Raw genomic sequence first — 20,382 nt, forward strand, 5'->3', positions numbered from 1 at the left:
GTGGAAAGATATGAGATAATGTACGGAAATAATCTTATGGAATAACTAGCCTACAGCAGGTATTCAAGATACATCCTAATATAGCAAATTAAATATTTTTAATAAATATATCTAAAATATTATATATTATATATCTAACTATGTACCTAATAAATATATATCTAATAAGTATAATATGTGTCTAAAATTCATTAGACTTTAAAAACAAACAATTTCTTATAAAGTGATAATGTCCTGTATTTCATCTAATAAGATCACCTGTAATATATACTTTTTCCCTTCGGGGGTTCTTCAAATGCTATGTAAATTTCATGAGAAATTTACATGAGGTAATGTTCTATAAAAGTAAGTTGACTCAATACACCCATAAATGTGTAATCACCTTGTCTGTTTGACTTCAAATATGTTATGTGTGCCAGTGATTAAAAAAATATATAACAGAAAATTTCAAGCATACACAAAAATAAAGTACAATGAACCCCATGGTTCTATCATTCTGTTTTGATCATCGGTAATTCATGACCACTCCTGTTTTGTTAATAACTCATCTACTGGATTATTTTGAAGCAAATCCAAGACAGCATATCATGCCAGTGATTTTTAAACTGTTCTGTTTATACGTTTACACCAATACAGACCTTTGTAGCCAGTGATTTTCTTGAATTAATTTATGCTACATTTCTTTTGTAAAGCACAAATTAGATATGACTCAAATTCCCAAACTTTCACAGAGATGGATCACCAGAAGAGCCTCCTACCATTAACCAGCAGTGGATTAACAATAGTAATTAATAGCAGTATACTAACAGCAGCAAGGAGAATGACTGTTTATTGAGCATTCGTTCTATGCCAGCACTGGTCTACATCAAACATTTTCAAGGAAAATAAGGCTCAGTCAGGTGGATATTTTGCCCAGTCTCAAGTGACTGGTAAATAGCTGAAAGATTTGATCTCAGGCCGGCAGAAGGTTTGCAGTTGTCACATTGGGAAAACCACTATTGAGATCACACATTTCCTTGGACGTGCGTCTGGATAATATTGTAAAATATTAATCAATGCAGTGGACAATGCATTTTGACCCCTCCATCCTTTCCATTCAAATTAGATACTAAATTTTACTGCCTTCAGAATAGAGTTGTTATAAAAGAAAATGTGAGAAAGGAATACAAGCAGTCACTTCTTGGCTCTTCCGTGGAAAGCCTAGGTTTGTGTGAATCCTTGCTGAGTTAGGGTGACACTGCTGCGGGGAGATCTAAGCCACTCGCTCCCTTCCAGTCCCCTCACCCCAGCCCCACCAACCAGGCTGAAAGTCAGCAAGGTGCAGAATTCCTCTTGCAATCCCCTGAGAGGGGAGAGTGCCATAGAGAAGGGGTGCTGAGCAGAGCAGTGGACATCACCTCCTGCGTTCCGGAGCACTCCCAGTTTATCAAAGGGAGAAGTCAACTGTCTTCCCTTTCCGTGTAGCCAGGAACAATGCATGACCCGGAAGACGGGCCTGATGAGGGCTCTTCCATCCCAGTGACTGCCAACAGCACAGACACTTAGGACCTCCAGCCAAGGAGTGTGATGTCCGTTTCAGAAACGGTCACATGTAGGTTACTGAGGAAATCATGTCCCTCGCTGTGGAAGCTGTTTCTTCACTGTAATTTACACAAAACCCTGAACTAAATAAACATCTATTTGACTAAATTGACCCTAATTATCTAATAGTAAATTTCTGCCACTTGGAAAAATAGAAGCTTAATATAGAAATTGTCATTTATAGAAAACAAAGAAAATGATAATGTTTGTATAGAAACAGATTGCCTATCCAATCTTACCTGCTTATTAGTGTTACATGATGTAGGTTTTAATCACAACTTATCACTTTATGAAATAAAAATTATCTAAATAACGCATTAATCATGAATGCTTTTCAGTAAATATGTGTGGCTTTGGACCTTTGGAAAAGAGAGTCACACTTCCTGACCTGTGTGGTTGTGTGGGACCTTGTGACTAGTTTTAGCCAATGACTTGCAAGAAGACATGACATACGTAATTTCTGGGCAAGTGCATGTGGCATTTCCCTCTGCCACAGTAACCAGAGGTGCTTCAGACAGTGGCCTGGGTCCCGGAGTCACATGTGGAATAGTGGCCCAGGCTGATGTGATGGATAGGATATAAACAAGAATTAACCTTGTTGTTTTCAGCCACCGAAAATTCAGGGGTCTTTTTTGTTTGTTTTTTTTTGTCGTCACAGCATAACTTAATTCAACCTGCCTGATTCAGTAACTTCCTGAGTAGCAGAAACTTAGAAAGCCCCAACTTCACTGGCTTTTCCTGACAACCGTTACAACTTTGAAAGCTAACATCCATGAGAAATTGACCACTGCTTCTTCCATTTCATTTCACCTAATATTTTAGAAAAAATGAGATAAAGGTTTGAAATAAACAAACAAAAATTGTATGCTTTAAAAATTGCTGTCATCATTTCCACAAGAAGAAGGGGGAAAAAAATCTCTGGCAATGCTGATTCAGGTAGTATGGTAAATACTGTATCACAAGAAATGTTATTCCTGCTGCCACTTTTTCAGTCTGCGAAATGATTTATTTATGGTACAGTCCCTGCTTCTCTCCCGGATGATGTCAAGTTTTTTCAGACAGTGCATCCGAGGGGAAGGCAGTAATATGATCCTCATTCGGTTACCGCCATCCCACTTCAGTGCGTTCTTCCATGTCCACGGTACGTACAAATCGTCCCGCAGACATTCCGGCTGTCACTGCACAGAGACATCATCTTTGGAGGGACACTGCAGTGCAAGTGGCAGAAAACATAGCTTTCTGACACTGGTTTGAGTTGTCATCCAGCCTCTATGCCTTAAACCACTTCCTGGATATGACAACCATAACTATATGATATCACCCACACATGACTCATCTCTGCAGAGCAGACTTTTCGAACTTCTCCAGGCCTAGAAACTGTTCACAGGAAACTCCTAGCTCCACGGTGAGCAAGGAAGCACTTGTACGGCAGACTTCCCTTGTGTGTATTCTAGGGTGCGGCCTCCCCACACTGCCTCATCTCGCAATGGTTCCTTTTTAGTTTTCTAAAAATGTGACAAAATCTCTGACCCACTAATGCTTCCTCTCCCAATGTTCTTAGCATAATTATGCATGCATTCCCTAGGTACATGTTAACTGTGATTTTTGTGGGATTTGAGAGAAAGAGGAGATGCTCAGTAGGACATACTGAGCTGGAAGCACACCATTTTTAATGCAAATGACACATAAACTCTTAAAGATACTGAAGGAGTTTGCTTGGGCTGCTGGAACAAAGTAACACAAACTAGGGGGCTTGAAGAACAGAAATTTATTGTCTCACAGTCTGGAGGCCAGATGTCCAAGATCAAGATGTCAGCAGGGTTAGTTCCTTCCGAGGACAGTGAGGGAGGACTCCTAGCTTTGGTGGTTTGCTGGTAATCCTTGGTGTTCCTTGGCTTCTGGAAGCTTCACCCTAATCTCTGTCTTTATCTTCACATGGTATTCGTTCCGTGTGTGTGTCTGTGTCCAAATTTCCCCCTTTATAAGGGCACCAGCCATATTGGATTAGGGGTTCACACTACTCTAGTATGACCCCATCTTAACTAATTACAACTATAATGACCCTATTTCCAAATAAGGTCATGTTCTGAGGTACTTCAGGTTAGGATTTCAACGTATGAATTTTGGGGGGACGAAATCCAACCTGTAATACATACAAATTGCTTACACTAGAAAATGATGATTTGTATAATGTTTATAGGGGTTTTATACATCTGTATATCATCTACGTAAGTACATAAGTCAGGTTTACTAGGAGAATGATAAACTTTACTCTTTTCCAATTTCTTTTTCTTTCCAAGCCCTGAGGTTGTGGTCTGATTATAGACTAAATCTTAACTCTGTCTGGAGGGGCACCTTCAGGCCAGTGATTAAAGAAGGGCGAGTCCACGGACAGACCTCTCGGGAACAGGAAATGATATTAATTAGGGGGGCGAGGAAACGGAATAGATGTTAACAATGGGGTCAGCGACAGTACCAATGACAGTAGCAAAATCAAGGCTGGAACACACACATCCTTGCAGACTCACCAGTAGGACGCAGGATAATGAACACAGGCTTTGCTGAGGCTTTGGGTGTGGGTCCCAGTGCTGAAACCTACACTCTGTGCTGTCTTGGAATCTTGAATGAACCTTCCTGTGTATCTGGCAAAGAGAGATGCTGATTCTGGCCCTTTTTTATCTCACAGGTGTGTTTTATTAAAAATAAAATAAAATAACACATGGAGAAATGCTCATAAGCCATAGCATGTGACACAAGTGTCTTCTCATCCGACCTCAGGGAGAGGACCAAAATTCACTGATTCTGTCTCCTGCATTTAGCACTCATTCAGGTGTTGAGATGGTGGAAATAAATGAATCAATATTTTTGAAATAATTATTCAGGTAGTTTTGGGATGAGATTAGCACGTCTACTGGTGTCTTTGCCTATGACAATTTCTGTTCTCTGCAAGTCTACGTCTTTGTGTGAATTGCATGTTACTCCTCTTCCTTCATCACCTTTGGTACATAAATGGATCTAGATATCGATGTATTTCTGAATGGAGGCTGCATGAGTAAACAACCACTCTAAAACTTGGTGGCTTCCACGAGCCACCTTTTACTTAGCTCATGGTTGCATGGGTCAGCAGTTCAGTGTGGGCTCAGCTGGATGATCCTTCTGGTCTCTGCTGGGCCCCTTCACAGGTCTGGTGTCAGTTGTGGGTCAGTTATGAGTCAGCCCTGATAATCCTGGCTGGGCATTCCCACCTGTCTGGGACCTCAGCTGGAACAACTGGACTGGCTTCACACTGGTGTGTGTGCTCTCTTCCCCTCAGCAGCTCTGGGCTCACTCACCTGGTGACTGGGCAGGGTTCCAAGAGGGCAAGTAGAGACACACACAGCCTCCTGTGGCCAGGCTGGGACCCTGCGTGGCATGACTTCCACTGCATTCTAGTGGACAAAACAAGTCATGGGTCAGCCCAGGTAGAGAGGGTAGGAAGACTGACTCCAACTCTTGGAGGGAGCAGCTGCTAGGGTGCCTACAAAGGACCGCCTATAGAGAGGGCACGCTGTCCGCCCAGGCACTGATGGGGTCCCTGCCTCCAGTACCTCACAGCAGCCTCACTCACTAATGTGCTAACATTAAAACTGCCCACGTCCTTCTCCTCAGGGAGACCAAAGGAGCACCTGGTGCTGGAGCAGAGAGAGGCTGTCTAACCCTCAGAGGGGACCTGGGCACCATCCAAAGGAGGAATTTGCTTGACAAATATGGGACCTTTGGAAGACTGGTTGAGCTCACAAGCTTCAAGTCACCCATTCTTGTTGGTAGGGCAGAAACAGAAGCAGGTTGTTGAATACTTAGCCTGCATTTTATCAATTTGAGGACATCGTTCACAAATCATTACACTCTTATATAATTATTGGCTTGTGTGTATTATGGTGTATATGTATATACAAATTTTAGCTGACATTGCTGGCAATAAGGATTTCCACATCAGCGAATCTTCCAGCAACTAGAGATTATCCTTTTAGCATTAAATAGATTAAATATAAGTGAAACTATTTTGGATTGAGAGCTTTCTAAAATACGTAAAGCATTTGCCTGTTTTCTTAATCAGGGTACAGAGCTATACACGTTTCTCCTTAATGAGACTGGGAACTCCGCATGGTGATAACCCTAAAGGAGCCGCCTTTATATTCGCAGTCCCGCTGGTGTCTCACACGTAGGCAGGGCTGAAGAGAGACTTTCGGGATTGGGATGAATTGAGTGTTGGTTATAAATATAAACTCATATTAGTAAGTTAGCTTTATCATCGGGACATCGACTATTTATGGTGCTGTGTGCAACAAAGTGAGCCCTTCGGAGGGACTCCAGGGGTGTGGGACAATGTGCACCCACACTCAACGTCTCTGAATAACTATCCTTGCTTGGTTCCAGCGTCTACCTTTGAGAGTTCTTCCATCTCCTTCCTTAATGTCTTTCTTGTTTATCTCCCTTAATAGCCACATCTTCCTCCTGATTTGTTATTTCTAGGCTGGCGAGCATCCTTGCTCTTCCTCATATAAAAGCTCAGGGCCTTTGCACTTACCATTCCCACTCCCTGGGTCTTCCATCAACTACCTTCATGGCTTGGGCCCGCCCTCCACCAGGTCTCTGTTCCAGCATCACCCAGACGAAACAAGCTTCGCTGAGCATCCTTCCTGTATCCTACACCAAAGCTCATCCTCCCTTGCACAAATCCTCCCTATACCCCAGCCCGCTTAAATTTTCTCCACCGATTGATATTCATTTATTTGTTTACCCAGTGTCTCCTCTACCCGTTCCCTGAGAAGAGGCCCTTTGTCTGTTTTGCTCACTGTTCTTTCCTGGAACCTGGTTCAGAGTCATCAAGGGGAGGCCACGATAAAAGGTGTCGACTGAAGGAGGCAAGCGCCCTCGCGAGACTCTTTCCAAAAGGAGAGTAAGTATTGGTGAGAACTGAGGAAGCCGACGGTGAGCGGTTCAGGAGGGATGGAAGGGAGAGACCCCAGAAGTCTGCCCTCTTCCCAGGCTCCTGCTTGTGCTCCAGGAGCTGAGGTTACAGAAAGAACTTCCAGAGGAGAGGAGTGCCCGGGAATGCACTTCTCAACAGAAAGCCACCTTCCAGTCTGGGTTTGTTTTCCTGTTTAAAGCACTTCAGTTCCTAGAAGCATTGAAAAACACCTGTTCTTGACCAATAGGGGGGAGTCAATTATTTCCCACGTCTGCAAAGGTCAAATTCGTGGTTTCCAATTCTTCACGCACTGGCGTCTGTCTAGGATGATGTCACATGTATATATGTCTATATCTATATCAATCTATCTATATGTATGTGTATATATATCTATGTATATGTGTATGTATGTATATACATGTATATATGTGTGTATATATATGTATGTATGTATATATGTCTATATCTATATCAATCTATCTATATGTATGTGTATATATATCTATGTATATATATGTATATATGTGTATGTATTTATACATGTATATATGTGTGTATATATGTATGTATATATGTATACATGTGTGTGTATATATGTATACACATGTATGTATGTATATATGTGTACGTATGTGTATATATATGTATATACAGTATAAAGCTGTGTGGAGGCCTCCGGTCTGGCGTTTGCAGCCAGCACCCAGAAACCAGTGGTCACAGCCCTGGTGCCCAGCAGGCTTTTCTCGAGGGAATCACAGGTTGACACACGGGGGCCCTTCTCAGCACCTTCTTTTTACAGAGGAGAAGACAAAGACTCAGAGACGTACGGGGTCTTATTACGGGGCTGCCAGGGGCAGAACAAGAATTTGGAAGAAATTATGACAAACGTGGGGTGGATCCCACCCTGAAGGACCCCTTCCCAGCACCCAGAGGGAGCAAAGCCCTCCTGTGCCCCCTGTGCCCCTCCAGCATTCTCACCACGAGTGTAACCCAGAAATTACTTTTGAAGCCACATAGTGAATACCTGCTTTCCCCAAATAAACTGCACATTTCATTCACCCTTTTTTATTGCTGTTTTCCTCCAGATTTCATTAATGAACTAAATAAATGATTTGCTCGATTATACATTAAGCAGAATGCACGTGGGTCAAGTACGAAAGCATAAATGTGAGCAAAAGGATACCCTCCTGGCGTTGACACGGAGCGCCGGTGCCTTCCAGGGCTGGTGACGCACACTTTCTATGATGAGCATCACAAAACCATTCTGTGCGGGAGGATCCCATGCAGGAGACACATTCAGAAGACCTCTCTGTGAAAACAATGCACACGCCTAGCAATAGGGGAAGGCAACTAAATCACAGTGAAAACATACTATGTTCATCTTTTGAAATTATTCTTGAAAAAATTAATAATATCAAAAGCCTACTCTATAATTTTGGAGAAAATAAAGCAAGAGATGCAAACAATATTTAGCATGCTGTGAGCTTTGTAAAATACCACCTCTACGTGTGTGTGCGCGCACTTGTGTGTATACAGAGGACAGAACTATATCAGTAGTGACCAGTGGTGGATGCTGAGGATGTAATTGTGTGTGCTTTTCATTTTCCATCTTACGATTTGCTGTATTCCAAAATCTCTATAATGTATGGATACAAAAATACCAAAATAAATTTGTTTTGATTCTATTTCCCTCCTTTCAAGCTGCCTCAAATAATACAAGGGTTTCATGGGACATTTCTGGTGCTAGTTAAACTTTCCTGGACTATACAGAAAGAAGAGCTCCCAAATTCTTTTTACAGATACAAAATAAAACTGATACAAAAGTCTGGCAAACGAGTGCATAAATTATATATACATCTGTAATCACATGTGTGTGAGTTTGTATATGTGCACATACACACACACAAACACATACATGTGATGTTTGCCTATTTGTCGTTTTTATTTCTCCCAGCATCAAAATCCTCTTCCCATCTTTGGGACATTTGCTACCTGACAAATATTGCCGCCTCTCACTGTAGAAGCTAAAAAAGACCGAGATGTACGTTCCCAACTAGATGTATCTATTCTGAACCTGAAATCAGAAATGTGGAGATATGCCCGTGGTGGCAGTGACGTAGCATTTCTGGGGAAGTCACAGCTGTGGCGACAGTGGAAGCATCCCATAGCAAATGCTGACGCAGACAGTGCCAGCTGTGATAGGTAATGTTTCCCTGAAGCAGCCAGGCCGGCCCTGTTAGGTGGCTTTTGTGGTGTGATTTTGGGGCTTGGTGCTAGCTGCTATTAGCCTTCCTAGGTTCTCTGTTTCCAAACCGGGTTCTGCAGCCTTCTGGAAGATTCTACTGTTTCACACATTTGTTTATTGCTTTTGTTGACCAAAGTTGACATCTAGTGCTTGCACTAAGAGCCCTGGGTGCCTGGGGTATGCGCTACACGACGGCGCGTACCGTTCAGTATCAAATGTGACCTTGAAAATCATAGGATCTTATAGTTGAGAAAATATTACAGACACAGCATACATGATGACTACTGGCTTAGATGCTAAAGAAATATATAACTTTCCATTTAGGAAGCCTGAGTCCATTAGTGAACTCCCCTAATAGGTCAAGAAAAGTAATAGCTAGTAAATATTTTATTAGGATTTTTTGAATCTTGCTAATGGGAAAACCAACTATTTCAAAAGCAGTAAGAGTCACATTTGGCATCAGGCAATCACTCAAGGCTTAGTGCCTGCTGTTTCTTGTGATTTTTTTGTGGAATAATTAGAGAAGTTCAAATAGAATTACGTGGGCAACCATGAATTTTTTTTTTATTGTAAACCATCATATTTTCTTACCTCATTATCTGCCTACATTATGTATTCAGTACTAATTTTCTATCTATGATATAGTAAATTTATGGCTATGTTAATATGCTTACATTTTTCCATCCAGGAAATGAAACGAATGACTTTTATACGTTTGTTTTTAAAACATTAACTACAAAAATGCACTAAATATAATAATAAGACTCATTACATGGGATCTTTCATTCCAGAGACTATTAGAAGCCTTTACAAACTAAAAGGAAAATAACCAATGAAAAAAGGAAGAAAAAAATCAAAGCGAATAGAATAGCACCCATCAGTGAAACAGAGCTATAGCTATTTTCTTTTCTTAGCCTATTTGAGATCTTATCTCTCAGAAAAAAAAAATCAAGCTTAAACTACTGAAAAAAATTACCAAATATTTTTCTTAATAATTAATACAATTTGCTGATTCAGTATCAAGTCACGTGTTTTACATAGCTGGGAGTTTTCAAGCATGGAACTAGTTGGAAATAGGAGAAAAGTCATTCTGGGTATTCAGGGTTTAGAAATACGATTGGGGGTCTGTACTCGTCAGGGTTCTCCAGAGAAACAGGACCACAGGACTGAGAGAGCTGTAAGAGGAGACGGAACTCGGGAACTGGCGCATGAGACTACGGAGGCTGAGAATGCCGGATGTGCCATCTGCACCTGGGGAACCGGGAAGGCTGCGGCTTTGATTGGGCCTGAAGCCGAAGGTCTGAGAACCAGGGAGCACTTGGGTGTAAGTCCCAAGTCCAAAGGCCCAAGAACCAGGAGCTCCGACATCTAAGGGCAGGGGAAGACGAACATTCCAGCTCACAAAGTCAGGCAGGGACTGGATCCAACCTTCCTCAGCCTTTTTATTCTCTCGGGACCCTCAAAGGCTTGCAAGATGCCCACCCACATTGGTGAGGATGCTCTTCTTCAGTCATCTCTGAATTCATCCCTGAATTCAGTCTACTGATTCAAATGCTCATCTTTTCCAGAAACACCCTCACAGATAGACCCGGAAATAACGTTTACCCAGCTATCTGGACATCTCTTTGCCCAGTCAAGTTGACACAAAAATTAACCATCCCAGGGTCCACTGTGGGTTCCCTGGTATTGTCCCTAAAAGTTCTTGATGGCCTTCCCTATAAAGCAAAAGTGCTGTGGTCGACAGGTGTCAGCATAATGAGTAATCACACTGCTGAAGGCACACATCTCCGTAAGTCACTCAACAGCAGCTCTTGTCAGATATAAAGCAAACCCCAAAGCTTCTTTTCCCTGGGGATTTATTCTGTGCAAATGAGAGGAGATAGGGCATTTCCCAGCTCATTCATTCATTCTGCAAATGCTTGTCAAGAACTTAAAAATCACAAGCAGAAAACAGCAGCCCTGCAAAGTTTTCAAGAAGGAAGCAATGTCATCACAACAGCTCAATGACTGATTAGGGCCGGGGACCGGCAGAGCAGCAGAGTGGACAGGTTCTCAACCTGAGAGAGCGGCAGTGTGGGCCTTGGCACTGCCATCTGATTCTCTGTGCTGCCTTGGGCCCATCAGGCTACGCAGCTTTCTCTGTAAAATGAAAAGACATCAACTTTGCAAAGATGGAGAAGTTTCAAAAAAGGATAATGTTTGGCACAGACAAGGTATTTACTATATTGTAGCTATTACTGTTGTTAGCAAACCTGGCCCAAGATGACTCTGGGTGGCCTGAGACCACATTTCTAACTGTAAGATGCTGTTATAGCAACCACTGACATTTTTACCCCCTCCAGTCCTTCTGGCTGGATTGAATGTGGTTCAGAACTGCTAGTGGTGATCAGATTATTCTCGTTTGCCTGGGGCTTTCTGGGTTTTAGTGCTGTAAGTCTCAGTCCTAGGAAACTCCTCCATCCCAGACAAACCGGGACACCAGGAATCACCCAAATTCCAAAATCACCCACATCAAAGCCATCACCACTCCATTTTTCTTTAACTGCTATCCTAGATATGTTCAGGGAAAGACGGTGTGATTATGTTGTGTGGTCCCCAAAATACATTCTTACAACACTTAATAAGGAACGGCTCTTACAGATTCCTGGAAGGAATCAAAGACCTGAGTTTACAATCTAGGTGAAGAAATAAGGCACAAATCTGAAATGAAATATCTAATATCTTATCACAAATGGTAAGCGGCAGTCAATGGTAAGTGGCAGACTATGCTTATGTCAAATTAGTGATGAGTTAAATAGTTAACAGCAGTCTAAGAGAAAAGAGATATTACCATGGCTGAGCCATCAGCAGTGGATCTGTTGGAACACTCTCAGCATTAGAATACAAACTCAACCCAGACTGGCTGAACCAAATGCTGGGACCTACAGGCTCCCCGAGATGTCCACAGGTAAGGTGGCTTCAGGTTGCCCTTGAGGCCTAACAACGTCACCTCACGTTTGGTTTCTCTGCTCTGCCTCTTATGGCATCAGGTTTAGCTTCAGTCTGGCTTTCCTTCTGATGGCCACATGGACGCAGCCACTCTAGGCTTCAAAACTTTCCATTACCGTTCAGAAGGGGCGAGCAAGCCTCTTTCCTTGGCCTGAGTCAGACGGTCTGCCCATCTCTGATCAATGATGGAGCAAGCAGATGGTGTTCCATTGATGACTCTGGTAAGAGCCAAATGCCTGGCCTGTGGTATGGGGAGGGAAGGGCTGAGGGCTGCTGGTCAGAGTTACCCAGTGGAGGGGGCACATGTTGAGAAGGTCATCGCAGTGCCCGCCACAGAGAGAAAGAGCTTCACAGGAAAGATGGGACTGAGAATCTGGGATAACCCACCTCTCCATACTGCAGAATCAGAGTGTGACTTCTAGTTCACATTCAAGGGGAAGGTAGGCACAGAGCCAGACACCGAGTCTGCAAAAGCCAGACCGCCTGGGGCCAACCCCAACTCTGTCATGTACCAGCTGTGAGAACTTAGGCAAGTTATTGATTCCTTATCTGCAAAATGAGAACAGTAGAGACTCTTGCTTCATTGGATGCCCGCGAAGATGGAATAAGCTATTTAGCGGGAACCCACAAGAATAGTGCCTCATACCCAGTAAGCACTCCATTGCGATTAGCACTATTGTTCCCAGGCCAGGCTTCTTTCCACAGTAGCCTCCCACTCACTATTGGCAATGCGGCCCTGAAGAAATGCAGAAAGGAAAAGGGGCAAAAGGTAGCAGGAAATTACATGTGCAATGGGCGACAGACAGACCAGTGTCACAGAATGAGAACGTCCCCAAAAGGTAAGTAAAAGCAAATTGAATTTGGGGAAATGGTTTGGGACCGGGTAACAGAGGCCTTGAATGCCAGGTTAGGGAGTTGGGGCTTTACAAAAGGCCCGACTTTAGTGTTCTTTAGGTTGCTAAAGCAAGTCCAAAAGTATTTGGAAATGCTTCCACTGTACTGACTACCTCCTAGAGACAGACTTCCATTGTCTTAGGAGGCAGAGTCCTTTCACACTCTTATCCTTATTCGAATAACAGGCCTCTCTCTTAACCTTCTGTGATGGGTCATTTTATGTGTTAATTTGGCTGGGATCAAAGTACTCAGATTTGGCCAAACATTATTCCGGATCTTTCAGTGAGGATGTTTTTGGATGAGAATAATATTTAAGTCAGTGGATTTTGAGTAAAGCAGAGTGCTTGTCCGTAATGTGGGCAGGCCTCATCCAATCAATTGATGCCAGCAGACTGTCTTCAGACTCATCTGCAGCATCTGCTCCTCCTGAGCCTTCGGACTTGAACTGCAGCTCTCACCGAGTCTCCAGCCTGCTGATCTGCCCCATCAGACTTTTTTGGACTTGCCACACCTCCACATGATGTGAGCCGATTCGTTTACTAAATCTCTGTCATTCTATACACACACCCCATTGGTTCTGTTTCTCTGGAGAATCCTGACTAATACGTCTTCTAATCAAGCTGTCTTGAAAGAGTAATTCCATAAGTGGAATTAGATGGGAAGAATAGTGGCCCCTATCAGTACTAAGATGTTTCCATGGCCTCCTTCTAATTCTTTGACATGTACTGTTTGTTACTTTCCCAGACCACTGTCTGGGCCAACTGTGCAACTTCTGCCAGCACAGGTTCCACATGGGAACCATCTCTACCAAGCCGGTGGGTGATACTGGAAGGCCCTGATTATGTCACTCATCTGGGTTTCTATGTAGCAAGAGTAAACTGGGTTTTCTTGGCCTGGCCAATTTCTCAAATGCTTTCTATTTTACCAAGTTTCCCACTGACCCTGGACTTTAGACCTACCCTTTGATTCTGCTGAAGGCATCATCCGTTCTGGCTCAGGTCTAGTCTCGTCAAGGCAGCAGCCTCCCTTTGTAACTGCATTTGTGTCTCCCATTCCTCTTTCTAGCTGAAGTAGATAAACACCACTCGTCCCTGTCAAATTGTATCTCATTAGCACGAGAAGTCATTCCGATGAACAATACCATCTCCTCCTGTTCTTCCTGTCTCACGTATGCATCTGCATCAACCCTCCAATTCTGAGACATCTTCCTTCTACAGTCTGTTGTCTTCAGCAGGTAACAATTCCCCTTATGTTATGCAGGGACTTGTTATTTTTTTATCTGCTCCCTGTAATCATGTGGGAAATGTCCTTGTTTTATTCTTTGTTATCCCTTGCGGAACATCTCCATCTTCTGTTTTATTTTGTATGTTATAGCGTATAACAAATGTCCGTCCTAAAGTGGATTTCTCCTTTTCTTCACTCCCCTTTAGTACCAGTTCCAGGGCTTCATATCGTTGGAGGCCAGTTTTAACACCAATTAATTTAAGCCAGTACGCCTCAAAAAGCTTTGTAAGTGTTAATTAAGCAACAGAACACCCTTATGAAGCAAGGATTATGATCCTTATTTGACTGGTGGGTAAAAATTCAAACACACAGAGTTTGAGTGGCATTAACACTTGGCCATTATTTGAAAACTGCCATCATTTTCGTTGTCATCCTTATGAAATCAGTGGCATGACACATGTCAGTACTATTGTCTCACTTTTCAGATGAGAAAATGGACTGAGAGGTTGTCATTATCAGAACTACGTTAAATATTCAGAATTGCTCATTATTCACACACATATAAGGTTTCCAACTTTTCCTTATTTTCTCAACTCCTCCCCCTCTCCCACCACCATAGGAACGCCACTCAATGAGCAAGCAATGGGAAAAGTAAAATATGGATTTAATATGGTTTGATTTACACCAACTCTCAGAGCGCATCTGTGAAATATGGATCTCAAGTTTGACGGTGGGGGTGGACAAGAAGCACAGAGAGAGGGAAGGGGCATAGAGAGGGTTTACAAACCAATGATCCAACTCAAAAACCAAGGGCCCCGTGTTGGAACAAACCCAAATATTCAACCAGCACGTATTTCCTGGTCTCCTAGGCTCACCCCACTATCCCCGTGCTGCGGCTCCACGGAAGCGAGCAGCTTGCAGTTCTGGGGCGTGTCCTGAATGTGAACAATTTCAGTCAGGGCTCACCTTTCCTAGCTTCCACAGGCCGTCCTGCCCTCACCTTCATTCATATCACCTGCTAGCTCTGAACGCAGGAGTTTATATGCATGCCTCCAAACCATGCTCTGAGTATAAAGAAATAGTAGCTGTTTGTAGTATTTGTTACACCTGAAGGGAACCTCAAATATGATCTAATTATGCATGAAAAAACTGAGAATCAGAGAGCTAGCCCCATGGTGAAGTGGCTGAGTTTGTATGTTCCACTTCAGCAGCCTGGGGTTCCCGGGTTCGGATCCCGGGCCTGGACCTACACCACTACTACACATCAAGCCATGTTGTAGTGGCGACCTACACACAAAATAGAGAAAGACTGCCACAGGTGTTAGCTCAGGGCCAATTTTCCTCACCAAAAAACAAACTAACTAACCCCCAGAGAGGCAAAGCAAGTTACCTAATACCGCACAGCTGACCTGGGGACTCAACAGAATTGGAAGCCCTCCCTCTGCTTCTTTATCCACTGTGCCTTAGAGTATAACATATCATCTATTCTCTATTCCAGAACAGTGGCTCTAACCTTGTCTCATCATGCACTTCTAGCCATTAAATTTTTTTGAGCAGGCACTCCCCTTATATGCATTATTTTCAAAATCATATACTTGTATAACTGGTAATCCAATCAGTAAATGTTAATAAAGAATACTCTCTTCATTTTTGTACATTAGGAAATAAATCAAACAAAGCATGACTCCTTCTTCCCATCGTCCCTCAGAGGATCCTGCACAGTTCCGAGGATGCTGCCACCTCTTCTGGACCTCGGCTGCAGCGACATGACTTCTCAGTGCCTCTGTGCAGCCTTTATGAGGACTCTCACAAAGAGCTTCAAACTAGCAACTGCTGGCAAGCTACAGTCTGGAGACCACCGAATTATTTTAAAAATCACAATGTATCAGAACCGTTTCTGACTCTTACTCTTTTCCTTCCTATGGGCTTCTTGGATGGATGCAATACTGAGAGCTGTCTAATCTGTAGCCTGTCTTACCTACATACTTAGCAATCCAAAGCAACTAGCCATTCCTACGTGGCCTCGCTACTTGGAGTGATTATGAATTACCGTAGTGGGGCCTGGCCTGGGGACGTAGCAGTTGAGTTGTCCGTGAACTTAACACTACGCCACTGGGCTGGCCCCTCTGCCATGTTTTTAAGAGGTCTCATCTATTAAACATGTGAATGATATCCTTCAAGTGTGTCATGGCAGGAAACTGTGGCTGAAAACCCTGTTCCAGAAGGCATCTCCTGTGACATCAGTAAAGTGCTATATTTCATCTTTTCTTTTTTTTTGAGGAAGATTAGCTCTGAGCTAACATCTGCCACCAATCCTCCTCTCTCTCTCTCTCTCTTTTTTTTTTTTTTGCTGAGGAAGATTGGTCCTGAGCTAACATCTGTGCCCATCTTCCTCTACTTTATATGTGGGATGCCACCACAGCATGGCTTGATAAGTGATATATAGGTCTGTGGCCAGGATCGAAACTGGTGAACCATGGGCCACCAAAGCAGAGTGCACAAATTTAACCACTGCACCACCGGGCCGGCCCTCATCTTATTCTCCTAAGAGGAGGGACAATACTGGAGAGAAAGTTATGGACATGGATCTCTTTTCTCCTGGTGATTTCTTGGCAAGAACTGAACAGGCTTCCACCCTGAAACTCCGCTTATTCACCATGGGGGTCTCTTCTTTACTCTCAAGGGTTTGCCACTCACGGCTCTACCTGGATGTTCTCCCAGGACCCCGACACCAGAGCTTTCCGATCCTGTTTTCACTTCCAACTCCTTCATTCCATGCATGTTTCAGGAAGCTCCCACCAGCCTTCTGTGCCAGGTTCTGGGGACAGCAGGCTCAAAAGGCAGAAGGGTCCCTGCCCTCACGTGCTGATGGCTTGGAGACAAGATCTTTGATTTACTGAGGTTTTTCGTGAGCCAAGGACCTCATTTTCTCCTCATTACAGCTTATGCTTGAGGCTAACATTGCACCCAGCTGACCCAGAAGCACAGTGTGGTTAGGCAACTTCTCCAGGGACGCGAGGCAGAAAGCAGCAGAGCTAAGAGTGTAAACCAGGTGATCCAGACACAGGCTTGGGCTCCTCTGGCCAGGCCTGGTCCCTTCCACTCCTAACTCTGCGCTCGAGGACATCTCAAGGACCTTATCTTCCTGATGGAACAAACGGGGTGGGAAAGGAGGCTCTGTAAACTCTCAGGCCAGGCCCGCGGGTGTGAGCTGGTACCATCCCAGGCGAACTCTTTACTTCAAGGACATTTCTCTACAGATGCTTTTTCCAACCACTAAAATATTAAATGTCACAAAAAGCGTGCTCATGATCGTCTCTCTCAAGCAGTCCCCTCCCTGACTTCTCCATGCCCATTAATGTCACATCAACCAAGCGAAAAATCAGATTTACTCACTCAACTGGTCCTTTCTCCCAACTCTTCTTTCCTCTCCTTGATCCAAACACAACGAAGTTCCTTTTCCTCTCTCGTTTTGTATTCATCCTCCTGCTCCCTGGCCCCCTGGTCACCCTCACTAGCCTCGCTGCTCTCACTCAGCTCAGGGCCACTGGCCATGGCATCCAGGTCACTGCCTGCTTGGCTGAGGTGACTGGCCATCTTGTCAGTCCGTAGACTTCACCCCTGGGTCTCCCATTTGGAAAGGCCTTCTCTCCTTCTTTACCACCCAAGCCCCTCTGCGCCTTTATGACACGGCCCAGATTCCTTTCCCGGTGAGTTTTTGTAACCCATCTTGTCTGCTCCTCTTTCTGGGTTATGCAGACTTGGACTGGGACATGGGAGCTGAGTCGCACATGGTGGGCTGTTCTGTCCAGGGCTCTCCAGTTGATGCAGCGACGATGTGCTATTTGCCCTCTTGGCTTATGCGCTCCCCAAAATCAAAGGCTCTTTGCTTGTACCATCTCCCACTAGCTCTTGGACCAAAAATATTTTCATCTATAAAACACTAGCAAGTGCAAAGGGTTTACACAAAAGTGATTCTTCCAGAACTTTTTGGTTAGATTTAAAATTATGTTGAGTAGAAGTATTTAAGAAAAGATTTCCTGCTTCCCCGCCTTGTTAAATAGTCCATAATGAACGTGATTTAAGTTTCTCTTTGACAACTTCGTGTCACTATTATAAACACTGATTTTTGTAATGCGATATAATACAGCGATAGTCAGGGATCGTTTCAGTAGAGCTGTTTGTCCTCACACAGAATGATCCAAGACTTTGAGCTTTTTGTTCGCTTTTTATAGCTTCCTTGTGAAGCTGTCTTCTTCCTCTCCTTCCCCTTCTCATTCTTCTTCTTGGCTGCTGGCTGCTTCTTTATGTTCTGTATTCGCTCCTCTAAATTTGCTATGCTTGACATTCTACGAGTTAGAACACCAAAATTTTAGCTATAAGGGACAAAATAGGAATAAATAGTATTTGAGGACCTCTTTATCTTAAGAGGCCATACACTAAGTCAAATGAGACTTAACCTGGCAGTGGGAAAGGTTGTGATGAGCGACGACAATCCTAGAAGAGCTGCTTATTGGCAAAGGAGTTACGACATGCTTACACAGGGGGACGAGTGAGAGATCGTGTATCGATCTGAAGTTGAAACGCCCTACGGATGTAAAGCAATTCTCGAACAAATCTTTGATAGAAATATTTCTCAAAAATAATCCTAAAATTTACGTGGGTAAATCCAATGTCCTGTTTGTGACAGTGAAAAACTTTGACATTTCTTTCTTTCTCTCTTTACCACATATATATTTTTTTAATTTTCCTTCAATTGTAAGTTTTACTGAACTCCCTCCATCTATTTTCCAACATTTAACACATCATCCTAACTCTTTGGCTATTTAAAGTGTTTTAGTTTTACTCATTGGGTTAAAACAGATCCACTCAAATAATCCCAAGGAGATAGGAGTTTATTATGGTTTTGGTTTGACCACATTCAAAGAAAATCTGAGTAACTGTGACTTACCCAAAGATGGGCAGTGGTTGGCGATGATTTGGAGGCTGGTCAAAGATTCTGGAATTCCTTTTCCCTCTGCTTCATGCTCACACTTGGAACTCCAGCCATCACGTCCATATGCCAGATGGCAGGAGAGAGTGGATGCAGGAAGGCACATGCTCACTCTGTATGCTTCCCTGTTGGGGTGTTTTCCTGTAGGTAGCACTGAACAACTTTCACTAACACCTCCTTGGTCAGAACGACGTCACGGGCCACCCCTCTCTGCAAAGGAGGCAAAGGAAGGGAGTTTTTTGGCTGGTCGTATTGCCATTCAAACCCAAATAAGTTTTTGTTGGTAAAGAAAAGTGGCCAAATACCTATGGGGTAGGCTATTAGTAGCCCTCAATTTACTGTAATATACCTCACTGAACTGGGGCCAGCGAGCCACCAGGGACCTCCTGCCCCCGAACCCTTCTTTCAGAGCCCACATAACTTTCCCCTCATGATTTCTCTGCTTCCCTTCTCCTGTCTTCCAGGTTTTCCTTTTGTTTTTGTCCTCCTCATTCCAGCTTGTAATGGCTACTCCAGCCCTAAGGTTCCCTCACGACCTCTCAACTCAAAGCCTGCAGAGAACGAGGCCAATCTGCGTGTTTCTCAACCCCAAATCTGGGAGGGAGGAGTCTGATGATTAATTCAGCTTAACTCTTGAGAGAGACCAAATGAGTTCCCAGTTACGTCCAAGCCTGTCATCCATGAGCTACCCTTTAGCTGATGGCCGCCCAGTCAGAAGCCCTGGGCAGAACTGGTCACTTAGTCCAGCTGGAAAAGGGAGTATGCAAATCCGGTAGAATGGGGTATGGAGGGCAGCAAACAATTGGCACCTGTGGTACGTCATCTCAAGCTAAATACACATTATGATTATTTCATAGCAAGAGAAATCTGAAGGGTGGATCTTCTCTCTCCTAATTTTTTTCAGATTTACCTATGTGCTGCCTGTTATGATTAGATCCAGTTTTCTGTTTGATCACAGATGACAAAACGTGAGGTCTGTAATTCAGTCCTATCAGATGACAAAATACAGAGTGAGGTGAGCTGTCCTGCTAGAGCCTCCTTCCGCTGCCACTGTGCTCAATGTATCAAAATGAACTCTATTTTTAATGAAGTCATAGGTGCTTGAACCAGTGTCAAAATCAGAATTCACTTATTTCAAATTCATCAAGCTACACGTCATAAAAGCATTCACTTTCGGATAGAACCAACATATCTTCCAACAAGAATATCATCATCCATATTTGGGTCAAGACATTCTGTGCAGGTGTACAATTTCTATGGTGTTTTATAAATAAGCCATGGCTGGAGGAAGTGTACACCGCCTCTTCCTCTCATTCTCAGATTTGTTGGGAGAATATCGAAGTCAAAGTTTTCACATTTTCTATGTTTTCCTAAAAATTCTACCAGGGACATTCTAGTCAGAGATATCTCTTCAATAAATTTAACTATTGAATTAAAAATAATTCCTTTTTTTAAAAACCTCCATCATTGAAAGGCAAGTTGTACAATAAACAGTACCAGGAGGCC

This window comes from Equus przewalskii, chromosome 14 (genome assembly GCF_037783145.1).
Source record: "Equus przewalskii isolate Varuska chromosome 14, EquPr2, whole genome shotgun sequence".
Classification (NCBI taxonomy): Eukaryota; Metazoa; Chordata; class Mammalia; order Perissodactyla; family Equidae; genus Equus; species Equus przewalskii.